Source organism: Schistocerca cancellata, chromosome 1, assembly GCF_023864275.1.
Source record: "Schistocerca cancellata isolate TAMUIC-IGC-003103 chromosome 1, iqSchCanc2.1, whole genome shotgun sequence".
Lineage (NCBI taxonomy): Eukaryota > Metazoa > Arthropoda > Insecta > Orthoptera > Acrididae > Schistocerca > Schistocerca cancellata.
This window is the reverse complement of record NC_064626.1, coordinates 337,356,970-337,381,835: the sequence shown is the minus strand read 5'-3', so window position 1 is coordinate 337,381,835 and position 24,866 is coordinate 337,356,970.

The following is a 24,866-nucleotide window of genomic DNA, read 5'->3' as shown; positions in this document are numbered from 1 at the left end:
GAGATCCTTTAAAGGGTAAAGATGTCGGCAAGTACACCAATATTCCCTGCTACGAAGCAGTGTAATTATTAACGTTGACGGTAATGAATGGAAATGAAGGGGAACGAAGGGGAAAGAAACAAATAGGTATATGTTTAATTAACAATTTCCTTTCCTTGCAGGCGAGGTGAAATAATTCCAGTAACAGCCACCTGTTGGGGAAATGATGATGATCAATCAAAGCCACTGTTGAAAAACCACTCGCATTAAGCGGGCCATTGCCGGTATGATGTCGAATTAGGATATCTACCCGGTGGTAGTATTTGAAACCCTCGATTTGGCGATATCAGAGTAATATTATCCGTGGATGAATATGCTAGATGTGTCAATGTAGGTTTCAGCCTTTTTCCACGGATTTTGCAAAAACAGACATAATGTCTTACGGGATAACCGCAATCAGTGATTTTATAATGTTACTTAAAATCCGTCTTGATTGCAATTTTTTTTTATTATTCATATGACCGGTTTCGGTTCATTCAGAACCATCTTCAGATCTGTAAAAATAATTACGCTAATTTACTATCTCACGAAAGCAAATCTTTTTCATCCTATCTACTCAACATCAAATGTACCAGAACGTACCTGATATTTCAGTTACAGGAGTAACCCGTCCAAATCAGCCACTTTCACATGCTACGTCACATAAAATTGGTTGGCAAAGTGCACGTCATTTATATTAAATATAACACTATTACCGACAGGTGGCGTCTGGTACATTTGTTACATTCCATTTGCACATACTGTATTCAGTAGATCTTTTTTATATTAAAAAATTTTAATTAAAATATGTAGATGTCAAAGCTAAAATCTGTACTTGTCAGGATTAAAAAACAGTAAAATTATCGTTTTTATACGATCTAAAAGGCATAGGGCGATTTATATATCTATGGTGCTGGTGTGAACTTGTTTTCTTCTACGGTCTGCTTCCGTGGTTCCCGCCACTTTGGTGTTGTGCCGCGGTCCGCTCAGTCGTCTGCTGTCCATCGCCGCGGGCAAGAGGGCCGCACAGGAGGGCCCTGTCAACGACGCCAGGCGTTGCACGCGTCTTCCGGCTTCTCCACCGCGCACCGTATCTCATCCCTCGGCCTGGATCTCCATACGCAACAGTTGTCATCTTAGTAGGTCGTCATAAATGCTAAAATAGGCGTTATGATTGAATTCACTTTGTTCGTTGAGGATTAAATCAGGATCTTTATTTTTGTGGGTGTATATTTCGATCTCTTCTAGAATGTTAAGAAACCGTCCCTTGTGAGCTCTATGCAGGATGTCTAAGTTGTTTTCAATATTCGTGACTGAGTGCTTTGTCGCAGCCATATGCGCCCCAAAAGCTGTTTTGTTTTGAGAGTAGGTGTGCTCCCTGAATCTGGTTTCAAAGTTCCTACCAGTCTGCCCTATATATTGTTTACAGCAGTCATTACATTTGATTTTATATACACCTGAATCCTGAAATTTATTCCTACTATTACATATTCTATGCCGGAGCTTCAATTTTAACGTGTTATTTGTTCGGAACCCTATTTTAACGTCGGATTTACGAAAGCATCTTTCAATTTTGTCTGCAATTCTTCCATTGTAAGTGAGAGCTACATATTTTTTCTTGTTGTTCCTCTTAACTGCTACTTGACTTCCTTCTGTTTGTTCCATTTGCCTCTTCTTTATCTTCCTATAAATATTCATCACCTGCTTACACGTATATCCGTTCGCTACGGCCACTTGTTTTAAAATACTTAACTCCTTTTCTACTTCGTGTTGGCTTAGTGGCAATCTTAGTAGCCTGTATACCATCGAAGTAAAATATGCCCATTTGTATCGCGGTGGGTGACAAGAGCGCTCATTGATAACTAGATCTGTACACGTAGGTTTTCTGAATATGCTAAATTCATGCTTCCCATTTTTCTTTATTAGTGTTAAATCTAAGTAATCTATACGGTTGTTTTCTTCAAATTCCATGGTGAATCTAATTTTCGGGTGTTGAGAGCTCATTTTTTGTGCTAAGTTTTCGATATCATTTTTATCTCCTTTGTATAATAAAATGGAGTCGTCCACATATCTTTTGTAATATACAATTTTCTCAGCGATATTAGGATTTTCATCAAAGAATTTGTTTTCTAAGTGATTTACAAAAATGTCAGCCAGCGTCCCAGCTAAACTGTTCCCCATTGCCAGCCCGTCTTTCTGTAGATAAATTTTACCATTGAAAGTAAAGTAATTGAACGACAAGACTTGTTCCAACATTTCCACTAGTTCAATCACTTCCCCCAGTGCCAATTTACCATGAGTGAGGAGATTGTTCTTAATGATCTCAATCGTTTCTTTTACGGGAATGTTTGTGTACAGATTGGTGACATCTAATGAAGCTAGTGACGCATTCTGAGGTATAGGTACGTCTTTAATTTGTTCGGCAAATTCGTAGCTGTTGCTAATGTTGAAAGTCCGACGATATGTATATGCCGCCTTCAACCTCTTATTTAGCTCTTTATTTAATTTATAACTTGGGCTGCTAGTGTTATTAACGATTGGGCGAATAGATTTTTCAACTTTATGGAGCTTTATTTGTGATCGTAATTCGGGTATTCGTGGATTCATTACTTTCAATTTAAACTTTTCCTCCTCTGTGAATAGAAACACACTGTTATCTATTTGTTTCCTTATTTCTGTTTGAAATTTCTTGGTTGGATCTTTCTTGACTTCTACTATTCCGTTTTCCATGAAGAATTTTTCAGTTTTCTCTATATAGTCTGTATCGTGTATTAAAACCATAGTGCCGCCCTTATCTGCCTTTGTGATGATAGCCTTACGTGATTCTAACTTCTTATTCAAGCCCTTAAGAGTTAGTAGTTCGTTTCTGTTCTTGTGAGCAGAGTTCATTTCATCTATAATCGACTTCTTTACTTTAATTGCCGTGTTTGTCTGTTCGTATCTATTCATATTTGCGATATCACATGCAATTTTCACTTCTGCGACAGTCTTTTTTATTGTATTTGAGTTAATTGCGGGGTTTAGGTTATATTGCAGCCCTTTATTTAAAAGATTCCGCTCATCTTTTGTTAATTCTATCTCAGTTAAGTTCACGACCCTCTCACAAAAAGTATGCAACTTTTTATACGCCGTTTCATTATCAGTATTAAAATCTACACCTAGGTTAAAAAGCTTCTTCTGATGTCTCTTTAGAGTTAATTCTCGTTCCCTGCCAATTCTATTTTCAATCTCTCTGCTTACGTATGTGAACTGTAATGGAGATAAAATGTCACCTAAAATCAAGTGAAGATTAAAAGCTTCTCTATTTAACTTGTTTTTCATTTTATATGCTTCTCGAATTTGAGTTTTAATCCATAATACTTCACTTTTACGTTTTACTATTTGTGCTATGTTTGACATATTCCGGATTTTTACTTTTGCGTAGTTAGGAGTTAATCCTCAACGAACAAAGTGAATTCAATCATAACGCCTATTTTAGCATTTATGACGACCTACTAAGATGACAACTGTTGCGTATGGAGATCCAGGCCGAGGGATGAGATACGGTGCGCGGTGGAGAAGCCGGAAGACGCGTGCAACGCCTGGCGTCGTTGACAGGGCCCTCCTGTGCGGCCCTCTAGCCCGCGGCGATGGACAGCAGACGACTGAGCGGACCGCGGCACAACACCAAAGTGGCGGGAACCACGGAAGCAGACCGTAGAAGAAAACAAGTTCACACCAGCACCATAGATATATAAATCGCCCTATGCCTTTTAGATCGTATAAAAACGATAATTTTACTGTTTTTTAATCCTGACAAGTACAGATTTTAGCTTTGACATCTACATATTTTAATTAAAATTTTTTAATATAAAAAAGATCTACTGAATACAGTATGTGCAAATGGAATGTAACAAATGTACCAGACGCCACCTGTCGGTAATAGTGTTATATTTAATATAAATGACGTGCACTTTGCCAACCAATTTTATGTGACGTAGCATGTGAAAGTGGCTGATTTGGACGGGTTACTCCTGTAACTGAAATATCAGGTACGTTCTGGTACATTTGATGTTGAGTAGATAGGATGAAAAAGATTTGCTTTCGTGAAATAGTAAATTAGCGTAATTATTTTTACAGATCTGAAGATGGTTCTGAATGAACCGAAACCGGTCATATGAATAATAAAAAAAAAAAAAAATTGCAATCAAGACGGATTTTAAGTAACATTTTTCCACGGAAATACGGAAATATTCACTCTCCCTCGGTGATACTGGATTATCAAACAATCTCTTCATGGGACTTACCTGGAACAGTGAAACTGTTTAACAACAGAGATTGCTTACATCTAGTGGATGTGACTTGTAGTAGTTTAATGAATGCCAGATACGCAAGTCGGCTTGAGGTAAAGTCTGTATGAAGGTGGCACTCACTTGTCTACCGATTCTATGAAACATTGTGAAATAATCTGCTAGAATTACGTCGTCAAACACTCCACCCATCAAGAGAAACCATAGATCAACTCTATGGATGCACGCTGTGTATCGATGAAGGTGGAGATGTATGATTCAGCTTTTCCAGTTGTGGACATCAGAACTGTAATCGTGTTTAAGATTCTTTATATAACAGCTGTAAGTAAGAGTTCGAGCCAGACATGCTCCAGGACCCCTATGCCATTGGTCTGAGATAATGCAATCCTTACTATCGCTTTCAAACTGGAGAGTCTGAAGTACATTTACGAAGTTCATATAGCAACTGTCATGTCATTCAATGTATTCGCTACCATATATAGTGACTGCTTGAACAACTCGCAGTATGGCTTTCTGGCTGTAGGTAAGACTAGGGAATTGAGAAAGGGCTAATACACACCTGGAAATTGAAATAAGAACACCGTGAATTCATTGTCCCAGGAAGGGGAAACTTTATTGACACATTCCTGGGGTCAGATACATCACATGATCACACTGACAGAACCGCAGGCACATAGACACAGGCAACAGAGCATGCACAATGTCGGCACTAGTACAGTGTATATCCACCTTTCGCAGCAATGCAGGCTGCTATTCTCCCATGGAGACGATCGTAGAGATGCTGGATGTAGACCTGTGGAACGGCTTGCCATGCCATTTCCACCTGGCGCCTCAGTTGGACCAGCGTTCGTGCTGGACGTGCAGACCGCGTGAGACGACGCTTCATCCAGTCCCAAACATGCTCAATGGGGGACAGATCCGGAGATCTTGCTGGCCAGGGTAGTTGACTTACACCTTCTAGAGCACGTTGGGTGGGACGGGATACATGCGGACGTGCATTGTCCTGTTGGAACAGCAAGTTCCCTTGCCGGTCTAGGAATGGTAGAACGATGGGTTCGATGACGGTTTGGATGTACCGTGCACTATTCAGTGTCCCCTCGACGATCACCAGTGGTGTACGGCCAGTGTAGGAGATCGCTCCCCACACCATGATGCCGGGTGTTGGCCCTGTGTGCCTCGGTCGTATGCAGTCCTGATTGTGGCGCTCACCTGCACGGTGCCAAACACGCATACGACCATCATTTGCACCAAGGCAGAAGCGACTCTCATCGCTGAAGACGACACGTCTCCATTCGTCCCTCCATTCACGCCTGTCGCATCACCACTGGAGGCGGGCTGCATGATGTTGGGGCGTGAGCGGAAGATGGCCTAACGGCGTGCGGGACCGTAGCCCAGCTTCATGGAGACGGTTGCGAATGGTCCTCGCCGATACCCCAGGAGCAACAGTGTCCCTAATTTGCTGGGAAGTGGCGGTGCGGTCCCCTACGGCACTGCGTAGGATCCTACGGTCTTGGCGTGCATCCGTGCGTCGCTGCGGTCCGGTCCCAGGTCGACGGGCACGTGCACCTTCCGCCGACCACTGGCGACAACATCGATGTACTGTGGAGACCTCACGCCCCACGTGTTGAGCAATTCGGCGGTACGTCCACCCGGCCTCCCGCATGCCCACTATACGCCCTCGTTCAAAGTCCGTCAACTGCACATACGGTTCACGTCCACGCTGTCGCGGCATGCTACCAGTGTTAAAGACTGCGATGGAGCTCCGTATGCCACGGCAAACTGGCTGACACTGACGGCGGCGGTGCACAAATGCTGCGCAGCTAGCGCCATTCGACGGCCAACACCGCGGTTCCTGGTGTGTCCGCTGTGCCGTGCGTGTGATCATTGCTTGTACAGCCCTCTCGCAGTGTCCGGAGCAAGTATGGTGGGTCTGACACACCGGTGTCAATGTGTTCTTTTTTCCATTTCCAGGAGTGTATATTCGAAACCTCTATGATATTCTGTGTAAAAAAAAAAAAAAAAAAAAAAGTGAACCGATACCTAACTGTATCATTATACTGGGACTATGGACAAATTTGCAAATGTAAGATTTCGCCTCAAGGTGCGCAACCCACATAACATACCTGCCAAGCGCTTCGTTCTACACGACAATTCCAGGCCACACCCTGCAGGGGCAATGAAGATGCTCCTGCAGCGTTTTCGATGGGAAGTGTTTTATCACCTACAATACAGCCGATAAATGGATCCCCCTAAGGTTCATCTATGCTCATTCAACCGCTGCCTATGAAGACAACCTTTTGGCACAGACAACTAGCTGTAGACCAGTGTAGAGAATTGGCGGGAAGCATAGGTGGTAGCTTTCCATGACAATAGTATTGGAAAACTACGACAGATGTCTAAATGGAAACGACGACTATGTATATAAGTAATAGTAAGTTGTATCAAACTGTTGAAAATAAGCCATATTTGATTTTTACAGTGGTTTCCATTTCGCGACCTATCGGCCCTTGCTTTCCGAGAAGCCCTCGTATATATATATGGTGGGTTTTGTGTGCTGTAGTCGTAGCTGCGGCTGTTGCCGAGAAGTGATGACGTACGCTGTGTACTCAATAGCAAGCTGCGTGGCTGATCGGCGCCTCTTTGTCAGAGGACTCACACACCGCGCCGCGCTTGATGCTGTACTTTTAAAGTCACCGTTACACCTTCACAAGCATCGTCTATCAATGAACACACCATAAATATTTACGTTTTCAGGAGTAAAGCTCTTTATAAACTGCATCTGTGAGGTGGACTGAGGTATAATAAAGGAAATAATTTATTTGTAGGATTTATTAATTAACACAGAGCAATTTTATAATGTTCTTTCTCACTGTGGCCTGCTGCTTCTATGAACACCACCATTTCTTTGTCCAAAAGTAGCTCCGCTAGGGCTGTAATAATGACAAAAACTACTAACTATAACGTTATACAAACATGATAATAATAATAATAATAATAATAATAAACCCCGTGGAGGCCCGGGATAAGAATAGGCCTCCGGTATGTTCTGCCAGTCGTAAAAGGCGACGAAAAGAACAAACCACTGATAGGGCTAACCCCCCTTTTAGTGTGATTACTTGGTTCAGGACAGAACTAAAGAAGCCTCGGACAAGCGCCGTCATGGTCGGGGACGACGCTTGAACCCTATGCCCGCCCACAATGGTAACAACACTGCTAGCCAACTGGAAAATGATTTAAATCCAAATAGAGGTGTTTTGCAGGATATGCTTCCTGCAACCACCCTAGAAGGAAAACAAAGACAGAGGATGAGATGGTCAGATGAAGTCAATAGACACCTCATGTTCTGTTATTACCAAGCAACAAACCTAGGAACCAACACAACTGGATACAGATCACAAGTATACACTACATTTATTACCAGATACCCGGAATTAAAATTTTTAACAGAACAACGACTAGCTGATCAGATCCGTGTAATAATCAAAAATAACAGGATACCCCAGTCAGAATTAGAAAACATCAAACAACAAGTACAACAAATACTGGAACAAAATAATGTGCAATCAGAAGAAGAAGAAAATACAGTTATGGACTCAAACATCCCAGAGCAAACAAACAAAGACCAACACACATCAGTTAAACAATCAGAGGAAAACGAAATCTTAAGACAGCCACCAGAACAAGCACAAATAGAACACGAAAAGACACATGTGTTAGACATAGAAGAGAAATTTCAGCTGACATATATAGAATACAAAGACACAAATACAGACATTAGACCATTCCTGCATAGACCGCCAAATAACCCACAAGTCGAAACAACAATAAAAACTATCAACACAATCATACACAACAAAATAAATGAAAACACAACTATGGAAGAGTTACAACTACTGGTTTACATAGGAGCACTCACTACACTAAATATACACACTAGGCAGAGATCAGAACAAACCAACACACAGAAGAAACCCACAAAACCAGCATGGCAACACAGGCTACAGATCAGAATAGAAAAACTGAGAAAAGACATCGGACAGCTAACACAACTTATAAGAAATGAAATATCAGACAAAAAACGAAAAAGGTTAGGTAAAATCTCACAACAAGAAGCAACAGAGCAATTAGATGAAAAAAAGCAGAAATTGCAAGCATTGGCCAAACGACTTAGAAGATACAAAAAAAGTGAAAATAGAAGGAAACAAAACCAAACATTCAACACAAACCAAAAGAGATTCTACCAAACAATGGATAACACACACATTAAAATAGACAATCCACCAAACATAACAGACATGGAACACTTCTGGAGCAGCTTATGGTCAAACCCGGTACAACATAACAGGCATGCACGGTGGATACAAGCAGAAACAGACACATACAAGATGATACCACAAATGCCTGAAGTGATAATTTTGCAACATGAAGTCACCCGAACAATTAATTCTACACACAATTGGAAAGCCCCTGGAAATGATAAAATAGCAAATTACTGGCTAAAGAAGTTCACCTCAACACATTCACATCTAACTAAATTATTTAACAGTTACATTGCAGACCCATACACATTCCCTGATACACTTGCACATGGAATAACCTATCTGAAACCTAAAGATCAAGCAGACACGGCAAACCCAGCTAAATATCGCCCCATAACATGCCTACCAACAATATACGAAATATTAACTTCAGTCATCACACAGAAATTAATGACACATACAACACAGAACAAAATTATAAATGAAGAACAAAAAGGCTGCTGCAAAGGAGCACGAGGATGTAAAGAGCAACTGATAATAGATACAGAGGTGACATATCAAGCGAAAACTAAACAAAGGTTCCTACACTACGCATACATTGATTACCAAAAAGCCTTTGATAGTGTACCCCACTCATGGTTACTACAGATATTGGAAATATACAAAGTAGATCCTAAATTGATACAATTTCTAAACACAGTAATGAAAAACTGGAAAACCACACTTAATATCCAAACAAATTCAGATAACATCACATCACAGCCAATACAGATTAAGCGTGGAATATACCAAGGAGACTCATTAAGTCCTTTCTGGTTCTGTCTTGCTCTGAACCCACTATCCAACATGCTAAATAATACAAATTATGGATACAATATTACTGGAACATACCCACACAAAATCACACATTTGCTATACATGGATGATCTAAAACTACTGGCAGCAACAAATCAACAACTCAACCAATTACTAAAGATAACAGAAGTATTCAGCAATGATATAAATATGGCTTTTGGAACAGACAAATGTAAGAAAAATAGCATAGTCAAGGGCAAACACACTAAACAAGAAGATTACATATTGGAGAACCACAGCGACTGCATAGAAGCGATGGAAAAAACAGATGCCTATAAATACCTAGGATACAGACAAAAAATAGGAATAGATAATACAAATATTAAAGAAGAACTAAAAGAAAAATATAGACAAAGACTAACAAAAATACTGAAAACAGAATTGACAGCAAGAAACAAGACAAAAGCTATAAATACTTATGCTATACCAGTATTGACCTACTCATTTGGAGTAGTGAAATGGAGTGACACAGACCTAGAAGCACTCAATACACTTACACGATCACAATGCCACAAATATAGAATACATCACATACATTCAGCAACAGAAAGATTCACATTAAGCAGAAAGGAAGGTGGAAGGGGATTTATAGATATAAAAAACCTACATTATGGACAGGTAGACAATTTAAGAAAATTCTTTCTAGAACGAGCAGAAACTAGCAAAATACACAAAGCAATCACTCATATAAATACATCAGCTACACCATTGCAATTTCATAACCACTGCTACAACCCTTTAGATCACATAACATCAACAGATACAAAGAAAGTAAATTGGAAAAAGAAAACACTACACGGCAAGCACCCGTATCATCTAACACAGCCACACATAGATCAAGACGCATCCAACACATGGCTAAGAAACGGCAATATATACAGTGAGACGGAAGGATTCATGATTGCAATACAGGATCAAACAATAAACACCAGATATTACAGCAAGCATATTATTAAAGATCCCAATACCACAACAGATAAATGCAGACTTTGCAAACAACAAATAGAAACAGTAGATCACATCACAAGCGGATGTACAATACTAGCAAATACAGAATACCCCAGAAGACATGACAATGTAGCAAAAATAATACATCAACAACTTGCCATAAAACATAAACTAATAAAACAACACGTTCCCACATACAAGTACACACCACAAAATGTACTGGAGAATGATGAATACAAATTATACTGGAACAGAACGATTATAACAGATAAAACAACACCACATAACAAACCTGACATCATACTCACCAATAAAAAGAAGAAATTAACACAACTAATTGAAATATCCATACCCAACACAACAAATATACAGAAGAAAACAGGAGAAAAAATTGAAAAATACATCCAACTGGCTGAGGAAGTCAAGGACATGTGGCATCAGGATAAAGTCGACATTATCCCAATTATACTATCAACTACAGGAGTCATACCTCACAATATTCACCAGTACATCAATGCAATACAGCTACATCCAAACTTATATATACAATTACAGAAATCCGTAATTATTGATACATGTTCAATTACCCGAAAGTTCCTAAATGCAATATAACATATACCATACAGTTACAAGGAAGTCACGCTTGACCGAGGTCCGCGTCACGTTCCATTTTTAACCAGACTTAAGTCTGAGAAAAAAAAAAGTCGATAATAATAATAATAATAATAACGGACACAATCAGGTATTGCATCTTCTTCCCATTCTATAGCATTGCCATTTTTCTTGAACAATATTTGTTCTGTCTACAGTAATACGCTCCACCGTTATCATTCTTTCGATTCTTGATGCAAAAATCAGCGAGTGCATTTGTCTGGGAGACGTTTACAATGGATAGGTTTAAATTCTTCTTTGCCTAGTGCCACCGTTAACCAGTTGAATACGAGAACTAGATGCACGTACAGACCGTGAAAAAACGATTGCGCTTACGTAGGTGTTATGCGTTTTACGTATGAAGTTGCTCTTGTGCTGTCACAATGTCAGGTTTTAGTAACTCAAAACAGTGGTAAAACTGCCCTGTTGGCAAATTAAAAGCTGAAATTGCACCCCACTGGTCGAGTACGGGCATGGAGCCAGTCAAAGAAGGTAGGCGGGCGTACAGGGGGCAGCAACGAGGGGGAGGGGAAGGTGGCATGAGGCTGGTGTGGGGGTGGCGATGGTGGTAAGAGAGAGATTGTGATGATGTCGGAATTCATGGTATGGTCTTGTCGCACATGGATGGATGCAATGTTGGCACCATTCTGGGAACAGCCTAAATGATAAAGAAGAACAATACTGATGTTGACGTCAGCGAATTTATGGGTCTTTCTCTCCCTGACCCACTACCGATGTATGACGGAACTCTCTGGTAGATAATACGTACCAGATACTACATAAAGATCTTTTTAGAGTCGCCACGATTTTCATTGTGAAGGCAGTTCCTAGACCGAGCAAGTGGGTAAGATTTTGAGCTGCTGCTTTTCAATGTCCCAGCGTTTTACAAAATTTTACATCACTTTGTAAGCTTGGCTCCGAATCACTACTCTATGTCCAGGAATAAGAGTGGGCGGAGTTTATGATATCATCCTCGATGAAGCAACATCAGACTCATCACTCATTTTCAAAATTAAATACACATCGTTTAACAAGCCGTAATTCTATACGGCTAAGTTAACCACGAAAACATATATTTACGATGACATCAGCACATAAGCGCACATTATTGGAACGTAAGCGTAATAATCACCGGAAACAAATGAGTATTGTTCCAAAGACACGCTGCCTTTCGAGACTAATAACAGTCAACGAGCCTTAGGTTTTTAACAAGTGAACAAATAGTAACCATGTTGAGTACACAGGTGAATAGTGTTTGCAACATTCATCCTATAGTACAACGATGCCTGTTGATGAGTGCATATACCTGTTGAAAAGCTTCAGTCGTGAGAATGGGTACGCATTCTGGGCCTCCAGGAAGGTGGATGGACGTATCAACAGATTTCTACGCGTCTTGGGCGCAAATCATCGGTTGTGTGCCGCTGTCTTTAGCTGTGGACCATCCCCGCACCTGTAGACCAGATTCTGGACGTCCATGTAATACCTGAAGCGCGTCCAGATCGAGGCAGTGGGCGAGCAGTGGCAGACTGCTGTGTCAACGAAAACCACTGGCAACAGTCAGCCTGCGACGGGACCAAGACCCCGGGTGCACTGATTGACCCTTTCTTACATAAACTAAGAGAGAAAGGAGGGCTACTGCACACTTCAGCAGATATTATTATGTTGAGCGACTGATTAGTAAGTAGCCTAAAATTACTTTATGTGAGACTGGTGTATCTTCTGTGCATGTAGTATATGAATGAATTTAAACGTCAGAAAAACAATAAAATTCTTTTTAAATTCAGATATCACGAAGATATGATTGTACGAGATCTTCCAGCCCGTGAGCTATTATATGCAGTGGCTAGGTAATAACGTACTTGAAAATGGAAGTTTGTGCTAAATATGCAAGAGTGAAAACCATAGCCACTTACGTTGCCAACCAGTATCTGTTAGGTAATCAGAACTGTGAAATGAATAGACATTAATATGGAATTTTGTAATCAGTTTTATTATCAAATTTCAGTTTTTGAGAATATTTATTTGTAGGATAACCCGTCGTCACAATCACAGCCTTGTATTGTCTTCTGTGGTAAATGCAGCATATTTTCAAGCAGATCACTGTGGGGGCAGAAAAATCTTCGTATTGAATGAATGAATAATAACGTTTAGTAAAGCTTTCAGCTTAATATGAAAATGCCTATTCTTACCATTCCTGACTGTTCGACCTGGCACTGCCAGTTTGTGACGAGGCTGATCAGGTGCCCTGCCCCCAGCATAGTAACGGCAATTCAGAAAACACGCGCGCCCTCAGCAAAAGCCGCAGCGTGGTTGCGGTCGCGTAATTGCCGACCACGCATATTTAGCGCCGGCCTGCAATTTCAGCAGTGGCCAGCCGCACCTGAAACCACACGGTTGCCGGTCTGCGTTCTCCGATAACTACATCCGTCAGGCTAAAACTCAGCCTCTGGTTCTCGCCAACATACACAAAGTTCACACTTATAGAGCACAAACGAATCCAGATGTCCATACGACCTTCATTTCACATTTTGCGTGAAGAGAAGGGAATTAGTCGTTCCTAACGCAATGACCCACTTGTATTGTTTACACGTTTTTCTGAAGCTCTTCTGCGTAACGCACAACTAATTTTAAGGTTAAGAAGTACCCTAAACTCCCAAAAACTGCTCAGGGGCGAACAAGACTCACACTCTGAGGATTCCGTATAAACTTCATTACCTCTATAGAAAGTTCATCTATTCCGAGAATCGAGGATCTCAAGGATTTTTGCTTTATCCTCATTAATATTGGCAAACTATCGGTGCCGCTAATTCAACTTGAGATGTCTACCGTTTCTGGGAAAAAGGGTTTTCTACAGCCGGCGGACAGACTGTGGGTAACAAATCATAAAAACATTTTTATCATATGACACAATTACAAATTAACAATTCTAGGATTTGTTTCGTTACATGTCCTGTAAAATACCGCTTGTTACTAAATTTTATGATTATAGGTCAAGGGGCGATACCCTGTTGTCGTTGTGGTCTTCAGTCCAGGGACTGGTTTGATGCTTCCATGCTACTCTATCCTGTGCAAGCTTCTTCATATCCAAGTACCCAGTGAAACCTACATCCTTCTGAATCTGCTTAATGTATTCATCTCTTTGTCTCCGTCTACGATTTTTACCCTCCACGCCACCCTCCAGTACTAAATTGGTGATCCCTTGATGCCTCAGAATATGTCCTACCAACCGATCCCTTCTTCTAGTTCAGTCGTACCACAAATTTCTGTTCTCCCCAATTCTATTCAGTACCTCATTGGTTACGTGATCTACCCATCTAAACTTCAGCACGAGGGTCCTGTAGCACCAAATTTCCAAAGCTGTAGCACCAAATTTTGTCTAAACTTTTTATCGTCCATGTTTCACATTCATACAAGGCTCCACTCCATACACATACTTTCAGTAAAGACTTCCTGACACTAAAATCTACACTCGATGTTAACAAATTTCTCTTCTTCATAAACGCTTTCCTTGCCATTGCCAGTTTACATTTTATATCCTCTCTACTTCGACCGTCATCAGTTATTTTGCTCCCGAAATAGAAAAAAATCATCTTCTACTCTAAGTGTCTCATTTCCTAATTTAATTCCCATAGTATCACCTGATTTAATTCCACTAAATTCCATTATCCTCGTTTTGCTTTTGTTTATGTTCCTCTTATAACCTCCTTTCAAGATAATGTCTATTACGTTCAACCGCTCTTCCAGGTCCTTTGTCGTCTGACAGAATTACAATGTCATCAGCAAACCTAAATTTTTTTTATTTCTTCTCCATGTATTTTAATTCCTACTCCTAATTTTTCTTTTCTTTCCTTTACTGCTTGCTCAATATACAGGGCTATTACAAATGATTGAAGCGATTTCACAGCTCCACAATAACTTTAATATTTGAGATATTTTCACAATGCTTTGCACACACATACAAAAACTCAAAAAGTTTTTTTAGGCATTCACAAATGTTCGATATGTGCCCCTTTAGTGATTCGGCAGATATCAAGCCGATAATCAAGTTTCTCCCACACTCGGCGCAGCATGTCCCCATCAATGAGTTCGAAAGCATTGTTGATGTGAGCTCACAGTTCTGTCACGTTTCTTGGTAGAGGAGGTTTAAACACTGAATCTTTCTCATCACTATGCCCGCACGCGTTCAACCGTTTCTTCGCTCACTGCAGGCCGACCCGTTGATTTCCCCTTACAGAGGCATCCAGAGTTTTAACTGCGCATACCATCGCCGAATGGAGTTAGCAGTTGGTGGATCTTTGTTGAACTTCGTCCTGAAGTGTCGTTGCACTGCTATGACTGACTGATGTGAGTGGATTTCAAGCACGACATACGCTTTCTCGGCTCCTGTCGCCATTTTGTCTCACTGCGCTCTCGAGCGCTCTGGCGCCAGAAACCTGAAGTGCGGCCTCAGCCGAATAAAACTTTATGAGTTTTTCTATGTATCTGTAGTGTGTCGTGACCATATGTCAATGAATGGAGCTACTGTAAATTTATGAAATCGCTTCAATCATTTGTAATAGCCCTGTACAGACTGAATAACATCGGGGATTGGTTACAACCCTGTCTCTCCCCCTTCCCAACTACTGCTTCTCTTTCATGTCCCTCGAATCGTATAACGGCCATTAGGTTCCTGTACAAAATGTAAATAGCCTTTCGCCCCCTGTATTTCATCGATGCCACCGTCGGAATTTGAAAGAGAGTATTCCCGTCAAAATCGTCAGAAACGTTCTCTAAGTGTACAAACGCTCGAAACTTAGGTTTGCCTTTCCTTAATTTATCTTCTAAGATAAGTCGTCGGGTCAGTATTGCCTCACGTGCTCCAACATTTCTAAGGAATCCAAATTGATCTTTCGCGAGGAAGCTTCTACCAGTTTTCCAATTGTATCTAAAGAATTCGTGTTGGGTTTTTGCAGCCGTGACTTATTAAACTGATAGTTTGTTAATTTTCTCACCTGTCTACACCTGTTTTATTCTGGGATTGGAATTATTATATTCTTCTTGAAGTCTCGTACATATTGCTCACCAGAAGCTATCAGCAGCTCTAACGGAATGTTGTCTATCCCCTTGGCCATATTTCGACTCTGGTAAACGAATTTCGGAAAAATGTGTTTCATAACTTTAGTGGCGCTGTCATTGGTAGCATTAACATCGCTATCGCGCACTGAACTATTACTGTTTGTGTACTTCACATACGACCACAATGTCTTGATTTTCTGCCGCATTTCGGGAGCGCGTTGCATTATGGAAACTATTAAAAGGATCTCGCATTGAAGTCGGAGTGAAATATAAATCTTCTTTAAAAGTTCGCCAGTCTTGGTGATTTTTGAGTTCTTTTAAATTTGGCATGCTTTTTTCGTTCTTTCTTCTTCTGTGTTCTGACCTGTTTTGTATACTATGGTGTGCCAGCTAGGTCTCTTATTAATTTGTTTCGTATAACTCTCTCAATTCCTGCCGATACACCTTGTTTGAATTTGCGCCACATATCTTCTACGTATGATACGAATGCAGAAGTTAATAAAGGGACCGAGAATTAATTCAAAGTGAATGATCGCTTCAAATAATGTAATGACTACTGGAAATGAATTACCCGCTGAAAACTTACGGAGTAGTACAACCAATACCTAAGCGTAGCATAGGCTATTGAATCATGAAGACAAAACGAATTTCAAAATAAATGTTTGCATACATATAGCAGACAAATAACTTGTAAATACAAGCAAATATACGAAAATGCCATTTTCATCGGCATGTGACACCGCATATCATAGAAAACGAAGAGCACTCTTTCAAAATAAGTGACGGGATCATATTAACGCTTTATGCATATACCCTTCGAAATTAATTCAGGAAATTAGGAATGTTATTGATCAGTGAATCTGTGATCGCGTTTTATAGGATCGAAGTCAATGAAACAGAAAGTGAAACTTCCCTCTTACACAAATTACAATCATAGAACTTCGTTCTTGGTCTTACAGTCTTACTGCTCCATTTGGCATTGTCAAACATTTTTTCCAGGTCGACAAATCTTATGAACGTGTCTTGACTTTTCCTTAGTCATTCTTCCATTAACAACCGCAACGTAAGAATAGCCTCTCAGGTGCTTTTACCTTTTCTAAAGAAAACTGATCGCCATCTAACACATCCTTAGTTTTACATCTTTCTACATATCATTGTTGGCATCACTTTGGATGCATGGACTGTTAAGCTGATTGTGCGACAGTCCTTGCACTTGTCAGTTCTTGAAATTTTCGAAACCATGTGGATGATATTTTCCCGAAAGTCAGGTGGTATATCACGAGACTCATATGTTCTACACACCAACTTGCATAGTTGATTCTCTGCCGTTAACTTCTTTGTTGCTAAGCGTTTCTTTCCAACTTCGCTGATAGTTCTCTTTAGAGATGTCCATTCGTCTTCAATTGAATACCTACTGAGCTATAGCCTCAGACAAGTTCAAGCGTTTTTCTTCATTCCTTAGGATTTCCGTATCCCCCTTCTTTGCTCAATGATACTTCCTGACTAGTCCCTTAAACTTGTCAGTTCTTCATCACTTGTGAACTTTGTCCTGACAGATAATATGAAGTACAAACAATACGTGAAACCATATTGCGACCAACAATATCTGACAATCTGGCACTGACACAGAATACACCAACAGCTCCTTTCCTTTTCTCTTCGTTTGCAACTGCAGCGATTTCATTTCTTTAGGCCTTGCATGGCGCTTTCTCTGCTGCATTCTTTGCGAATGCCAGAATGATAGATAAAAATTTTGCTCAGAAAAATAAATTTGTTGTCACATAGGCTTCTTTTCTTGGAAACATTTGGAAACAGCGATATGAGTCTCTTAGAAAGGTGAACGGCTGATCTCCATATTTCTAAATACATGTCTATCTCATTTGTAACAGAATGCTAAACTCTGAGGTTCCATCCCTTTATACGCACGATGTACGTTGTTTGACTGTTATAGGCACAAATGAAAGAGGCTAGTAGGGGGCAATGGAACAAAGACGTAATTCTAATCATTGCAGGTCCGAAAACGAATGGTTTCCCCGATATGACGTATTACGACTGAGTACGCCTTATAAAAGACCCCGACAGTGCAACTTCGTATATGCACCTGAGAACATACACTTTACAGGAAGTGTTAAACATGGGCACCGTTTATGAGAAGGTGGGTTTCTGCGCACTTTTCTCAACGATGCCCGTACATTTTCGAAAATCGCAGGTATGTTCCTAATGCACTGCAATCATCCACAATTCGTTACCGGTGTTCAACGACAGTATCAATGGTCTGGAACACACCAAAGCTTTTAAATATATCCCCTATCCGGTGCAAAAATGTTTGAAGTCGGGGGGAACTGAGAGATCAAATTACTGGGAAGAGCACTTGAACGGAGTATATAGTGTACGTTGAACGGAATACATAGTGTCTTGAAAGAAGATCATAAGATGAACATCAACTGAAGTATGGGTCTTCTTCTTTCTTCTTTTTCATGTGCCTTTGTCCTGAAGTTTCGCAAGGTCGGTATGGTTAAGGTCTCATTTGGCATGGTTCATTTTAAGCGGTGGCCGGATGCCCTTCCTGCCTCCACCCCATGACGCGAATGATGATTATGATGAAATGATGTGGACAACACAAGCACCCAGTCACCGGGCAGAGAAAATCCCAAACCCAGCTTGGAATCGAACCTGGAACCACGTGATCAGGAGGCAGCAAAGCTAGCCAGTACACCACGAGCTGCGGACCACTAAAGTAAAGTATGAGTACTGGACTGTAATCAAATCAGTCACTGTCGAGGGCATTCACGAGGCGATGCTGAGGGAATTGGATTAGGAAATATACTAAAGGTGGTCAATAAGATTTCTGTTTGGACAGCAAAATGTCTAATGGTGCCTGAAGTGCAGAGGATATTAAATGCAAACTATCAATAGCAAGCAAAGCGCTCCAGGAAAAAAGACAGTTGCAACATCGAATGGTAATTTCAATGGTAGGAACTTTTTCTAAAGATATTCGTCTGGAATGCAGCATTGTATGAAAATGAAACTTCGACGATAAAGAATTCAGAAAAGAGGAGAACAAAAACTAGTGAAATGTGCTGCTAAGGAAGAACGCTAAACGTCAGAAGGGTAGCTCGAATAACTAATGGGGAGGTATTTTGTAGAATAGGAGAGAAAGATACAGTTCGATTGAAAGACGGGAGAGGTTGACAAGACACATCCTCGGCCATCAAAGAGTCATTAATATGGTTACGTGGGAAGTTTGGGGACAAACATTTGTAGACGTCGTTCAAAACTTGACCATAGTAAGCAGGTTCGAGAGGATATAGGTTGCAATAGCTATGTGGGGCTGAAGGGGCTTACACAAGGTAGCTTAGCATCGACAGCTGCATCAGATTATTCTTCGGACTGAGTGCCTAACAACATATACACTCCTGGAAATGGAAAAAAGAACACATTGACACCGGTGTGTCAGACCCACCATACTTGCTCCGGACACTGCGAGAGGGCTGTACAAGCAATGACCACACGCACGGCACAGCGGACACACCAGGAACCGCGGTGTTGGCCGTCGAATGGCGCTAGCTGCGCAGCATTTGTGCACCGCCGCCGTCAGTGTCAGCCAGTTTGCCGTGGCATACGGAGCTCCATCGCAGTCTTTAACACTGGTAGCATGCCGCGACAGCGTGGACGTGAACCATATGTGCAGTTGACGGACTTTGAGCGAGGGCGTATAGTGGGCATGCGGGAGGCCGGGTGGACGTACCGCCGAATTGCTCAACACGTGGGGCGTGAGGTCTCCACAGTACATCGATGTTGTCGCCAGTGGTCGGCGGAAGGTGCACGTGCCCGTCCACCTGGGACCGGACCGCAGCGACGCACGGATGTACGCCAAGACCGTAGGATCCTACGCAGTGCCGTAGGGGACCGCACCGCCACTTCCCAGCAAATTAGGGACACTGTGGCTCCTGGGGTACCGGCGAGGACCATTCGCAACCGTCTCCATGAAGCTGGGCTACGGTCCCGCACACCGTTAGGCCGTCTTCCGCTCACGCCCCAACATCGTGCAGCCCGGCTCCAGTGGTGTCGCGACAGGCGTGAATGGAGGGACGAATGGAGACGTGTCGTCTTCAGCGATGAGAGTCGCTTCTGCCTTGGTGCCAATGATGGTCGTATGCGTGTTTGGCGCCGTGCAGGTGAGCGCCACAATCATGACTGCATACGACCGAGGCACACAGGGCCAACACCCGGCATCATGGTGTGGGGAGCGATCTCCTACACTGGCCGTACACCACTGGTGATCGTCGAGGGGACACTGAATAGTGCACGGTACATCCAAACCGTCATCGAACCCATCGTTCTACCATTCCTAGACCGGCAAGGGAACTTGCTGTTCCAACAGGACAATGCACGTCCGCATGTATCCCGTGCCACCCAACGTGCTCTAGAAGGTGTAAGTCAACTACCCTGGCCAGCAAGATCTCCGGATCTGTCCTCCATTGAGCATGTTTGGGACTGGATGAAGCGTCGTCTCACGCGGTCTGCACGTCCAGCACGAACGCTGGTCCAACTGAGGCGACAGGTGGAAATGGCATGGCAAGCCGTTCCACAGGACTACATCCAGCATTTCTACGGTCGTCTCCATGGGAGAATAGCAGCCTGCATTGCTGCGAAAGGTGGATGTACACTGTACTAGTGCCGACATTGTGCATGCTCTGTTGCCTGTGTCTATGTGCCTGTGGTTCTGTCAGTGTGATCATGTGATGTATCTGACCCCAGGAATGTGTCAATAAAGTTTCCCCTTCCTGGGACAATGAATTCACGGTGTTCTTATTTCAATTTCCAGGAGTGTATTTCGTATAGGTGTCTATTGTCTGCGTAAAGGTAGCTCCCTGTGTTATTTATGCTAAAGACAATTACCCCAAGATACCAGCTTTTGCATACCGTCGTGTCAGTAAAATCATATTACCCTAAGTTGATATGAACATGAAACAGTCTTACAAAAATACTGAAGGGTTAACAGACATAGGACGTCAGTTGTAGGCTAAAAAAGCCGCTAAAAGACTGCGTCGAATGAAACAGGTCGACGGCTCCCCAAGTCCATGTTGTCCCTTAAATAATAAGAAGGTAGCCGGCTCCCTCATCCCCTCGCCTTTTCCCTCCCGTCCGTTTCCCTTCCATTCCTCTCTCGTTTTGTAATAAATACATCGTCGCAAGTGGCGTTCCGCCACCTCCTTTTCTGCACCGAAGTTTTCCACCCCTTAGCCCTCTGCTTTTGCGAGCCGGTCTGAGAGATTTCGAGGCAGCGATATCGCAGGCCAGAGAGGACGGCACAGGCGCGGTTAACTCGATATTATTGCCACTAAATTGAGACTGAAGTAGCAATATGCGCTTCAGTGGTTCTCGAGCATCTTCAAAGCTAACAAGCAGTCGGGCGCGCGGGAGCGCACTGGGAGGTGGGACCTGCTGTGGGGGCGGGCGTCGGCGGTCGCAGCAGCAGCGGCGGCGGCGGCGGCGGCGGCAGCGGCGGCGGCGGCGGCACTACCACTCGCAGTGAGATCGAAACTCGACCCGGCCAGCCGCTTTAATAAAGCAGTCCGGGTCGCACTGCGTCCAAGCGCCACACAGCAGTCCGTAGCGTGTTTTAACACAGCTTCGAATTCCATGAAATAACAGTAGCAATTTCAACAACAGCATGTTCATGAACAGCACACTTTAAATACTTTTAAATACAAATGTGAGATGAAAGTAGTGGGGAACAGTGTAAATGAAGATACCGATTTGTTTAACGTTACAACAGAAGAAAGTACTTTATCACGTATGAAATTTTCGACGCACACAGAACGGAAGGCCCGAATGAATGTATACGTCAGGGAATTGAAGGTCAGTGTAGTACCAGTGGCTAACTAAAATTCCAGGGAGATATTATAAACAGCACCTCTCTTGCGTGACAAGAAAAGCCAAGGAACCATCCGGAGTATTTCCAGTAAAACGCAAGATGTTGTTCGGCACTCAGTTTCAATCCTCCGGAAAGTTCAAAAGCAGCATACTGGCCTTTGCAGAATGATAGGCTACTCAACAGAGATCAGTGTATTGCCCAGCTCACTATAGCGTCATCAGAGGAAGTTGAGACTTGAAAGCAAGATTTCCTTGTTAACTCCAAAAAAGCTAAATAGTTGATATCGAAAAGCTAAATTTGAGCAACTCTCTATGCAAGTAATGTTTATAACTGACAGTCACTGTTGGACCACATACTCTACACCACATGGTAATTCAGACTCACATAAATTCATATATTATATCATTTTTAATATAGCTCAAGCACTATGTTTGTGGCGTCTATGGCTAATGTAGTTATCTGGCATTGTCAGTATACGGCGTAATCAATTACTTCAAGGAATATTAATTTTTTGTGACATTTGTACTAGCCAAGATCGCATATATAAAGTCTGATAAGTACTTTCGACCGTTACTAGTTGTCTTCAGATCAAACTATACACGGAAGTGTTTAAGATAAGAGGACACTTTATAAAATCTTCTCCCATCTTAGGCAGAATAGAGTATAATTTCATCTGAAGGTAACTGGTAATGGTGAAAACTAGTTATCAGATTTCCTATATGCCATCATGACTAAAAAAGATTTTACAAGAAAAGGGCTCTGAGCACTGAGCTCTAGAACTTAGAACTGCTTAAACCTAACTAACCTAAGGACATCACACACATCCATGCCCGAGGCCGGATTCGATCCTGCGACCGCAACAGTCACACGGTTCCGGACTGAAGCGCCTAGAACCGCTCGGCCACAACGGCAGGCAGATTTTACAAAAATCAATATTTGTGTGATTTGTGTGTCTAAGTAAAAAGGATGCTTAACACTATCTGCAGTCGTTTCTAGTAAGTCAGTGTCTGTACACTAATTTCAATAAGAGACATGAAGTAACTGTAACGGATTATGTTAAAACCAGTAAACTACGTAGAACAGATGCACTATAACATACACAAAATACAGGGTGTTTCAAAAATGACCGGTATATTTGAAACGGCAATAAAAACTAAACGAGCAGCGATAGAAATACACCGTTTGTTGCAATATGCTTGGGACAACAGTACATTTTCAGGCAGACAAACTTTCGAAATTACAGTAGTTACAATTTTCAACAACAGATGGCGCTGCGGTCTGGGAAACTCTATAGTACGATATTTTCCACATATCCACCATGCGTAGCAATAATATGGCGTAGTCTCTGAATGAAATTACCCGAAACCTTTGACAACGTGTCTGGCGGAATGGCTTCACATGCAGATGAGATGTACTGCTTCAGCTGTTCAATTGTTTCTGGATTCTGGCGGTACACCTGGTCTTTCAAGTGTCCCCACAGAAAGAAGTCACAGGGGTTCATGTCTGGCGAATAGGGAGGCCAATCCACGCCGCCTCCTGTATGTTTCGGATAGCCCAAAGCAATCACACGATCATCGAAATATTCATTCAGGAAATTAAAGACGTCGGCCTTGCGATGTGGCCGGGCACCATCTTGCATAAAACACGAGGTGTTCGCAGTGTTGTCTAAGGCAGTTTGTACCGCCACAAATTCACGAAGAATGTCCAGATAGCGTGATGCAGTAATCGTTTCGGATCTGAAAAATGGGCCAATGATTCCTTTGGAAGAAATGGCGGCCCAGACCAGTACTTTTTGAGGATGCAGGGACGATGGGACTGCAACATGGGGCTTTTCGGTTCCCCATATGCGCCAGTTCTGTTTATTGACGAAGCCGTCCAGGTAAAAATAAGCTTCGTCAGTAAACCAAATGCTGCCCACATGCATATCGCCGTCATCAATCCTGTGCACTATATCGTTAGCGAATGTCTCTCGTGCAGCAATGGTAGCGGCGCTGAGGGGTTGCCGCGTTTGAATTTTGTATGGATAGAGGTGTAAACTCTGGCGCATGAGAAGATATGTGGACGTTGTCGTCATTTGGACCGCAGCTGCAACACGGCGAACGGAAACCCGAGGCCGCTGTTGGATCACCCGCTGCACTAGCTGCGCGTTGCCCTCTGTGGTTGCCGTACGCGGTCGCCCTACCTTTCCAGCACGTTCAACCGTCACGTTCCCAGTCCGTTGAAATGTTTCAAACAGATCCTTTATTGTATCGCTTTTCGGTCCTTTTGTTACATTAAACCTCCGTTGAAAACTTCGTCTTGTTGCAACAACACTGTGTTCTAGGCGGTGGAATTCCAACACCAGAAAAATCCTCTGTTCTAAGGAATAAACCATGTTGTCTACAGCACACTTGCACGTTGTGAACAGCACACGCTTACAGCAGAAAGACGACGTACAGAATGGCGCACCCACATACTGCGTTGTCTTCTATATCTTTCACATCACTTGCAGCGCCATCTGTTGTTGAAAATTGTAACTACTGTAATTTCGAAAGTTTGTCCGCCTGAAAATGTACTGTTGCCCCAAGCATATTGCAACAAACGGTGTATTTCTATCGCTGCTCGTTTAGTTTTTATTGCCGTTTCAAATATACCGGTCATTTTTGAAACACCCTGTAAGTAAATGGACCTAGTACACTATATAATCTGCTGATATCAGCTCTATCCCAGAAAGTAGGTTTTTTAGTCAAAAATAATTAGCAATTATCACTAAACCTTGTAGTTATTTAATGCAAGACCGCCATAAGAAAGATGAATAGAAGACTGATGTAATTCATGTATCAAACAATGACCGATAGTCAGAGTATTTTTCAAATATGGTTCAAATGGCTCTGAGCACTATGGAGGTCATCAGTCCCCTAGAACTTAGAA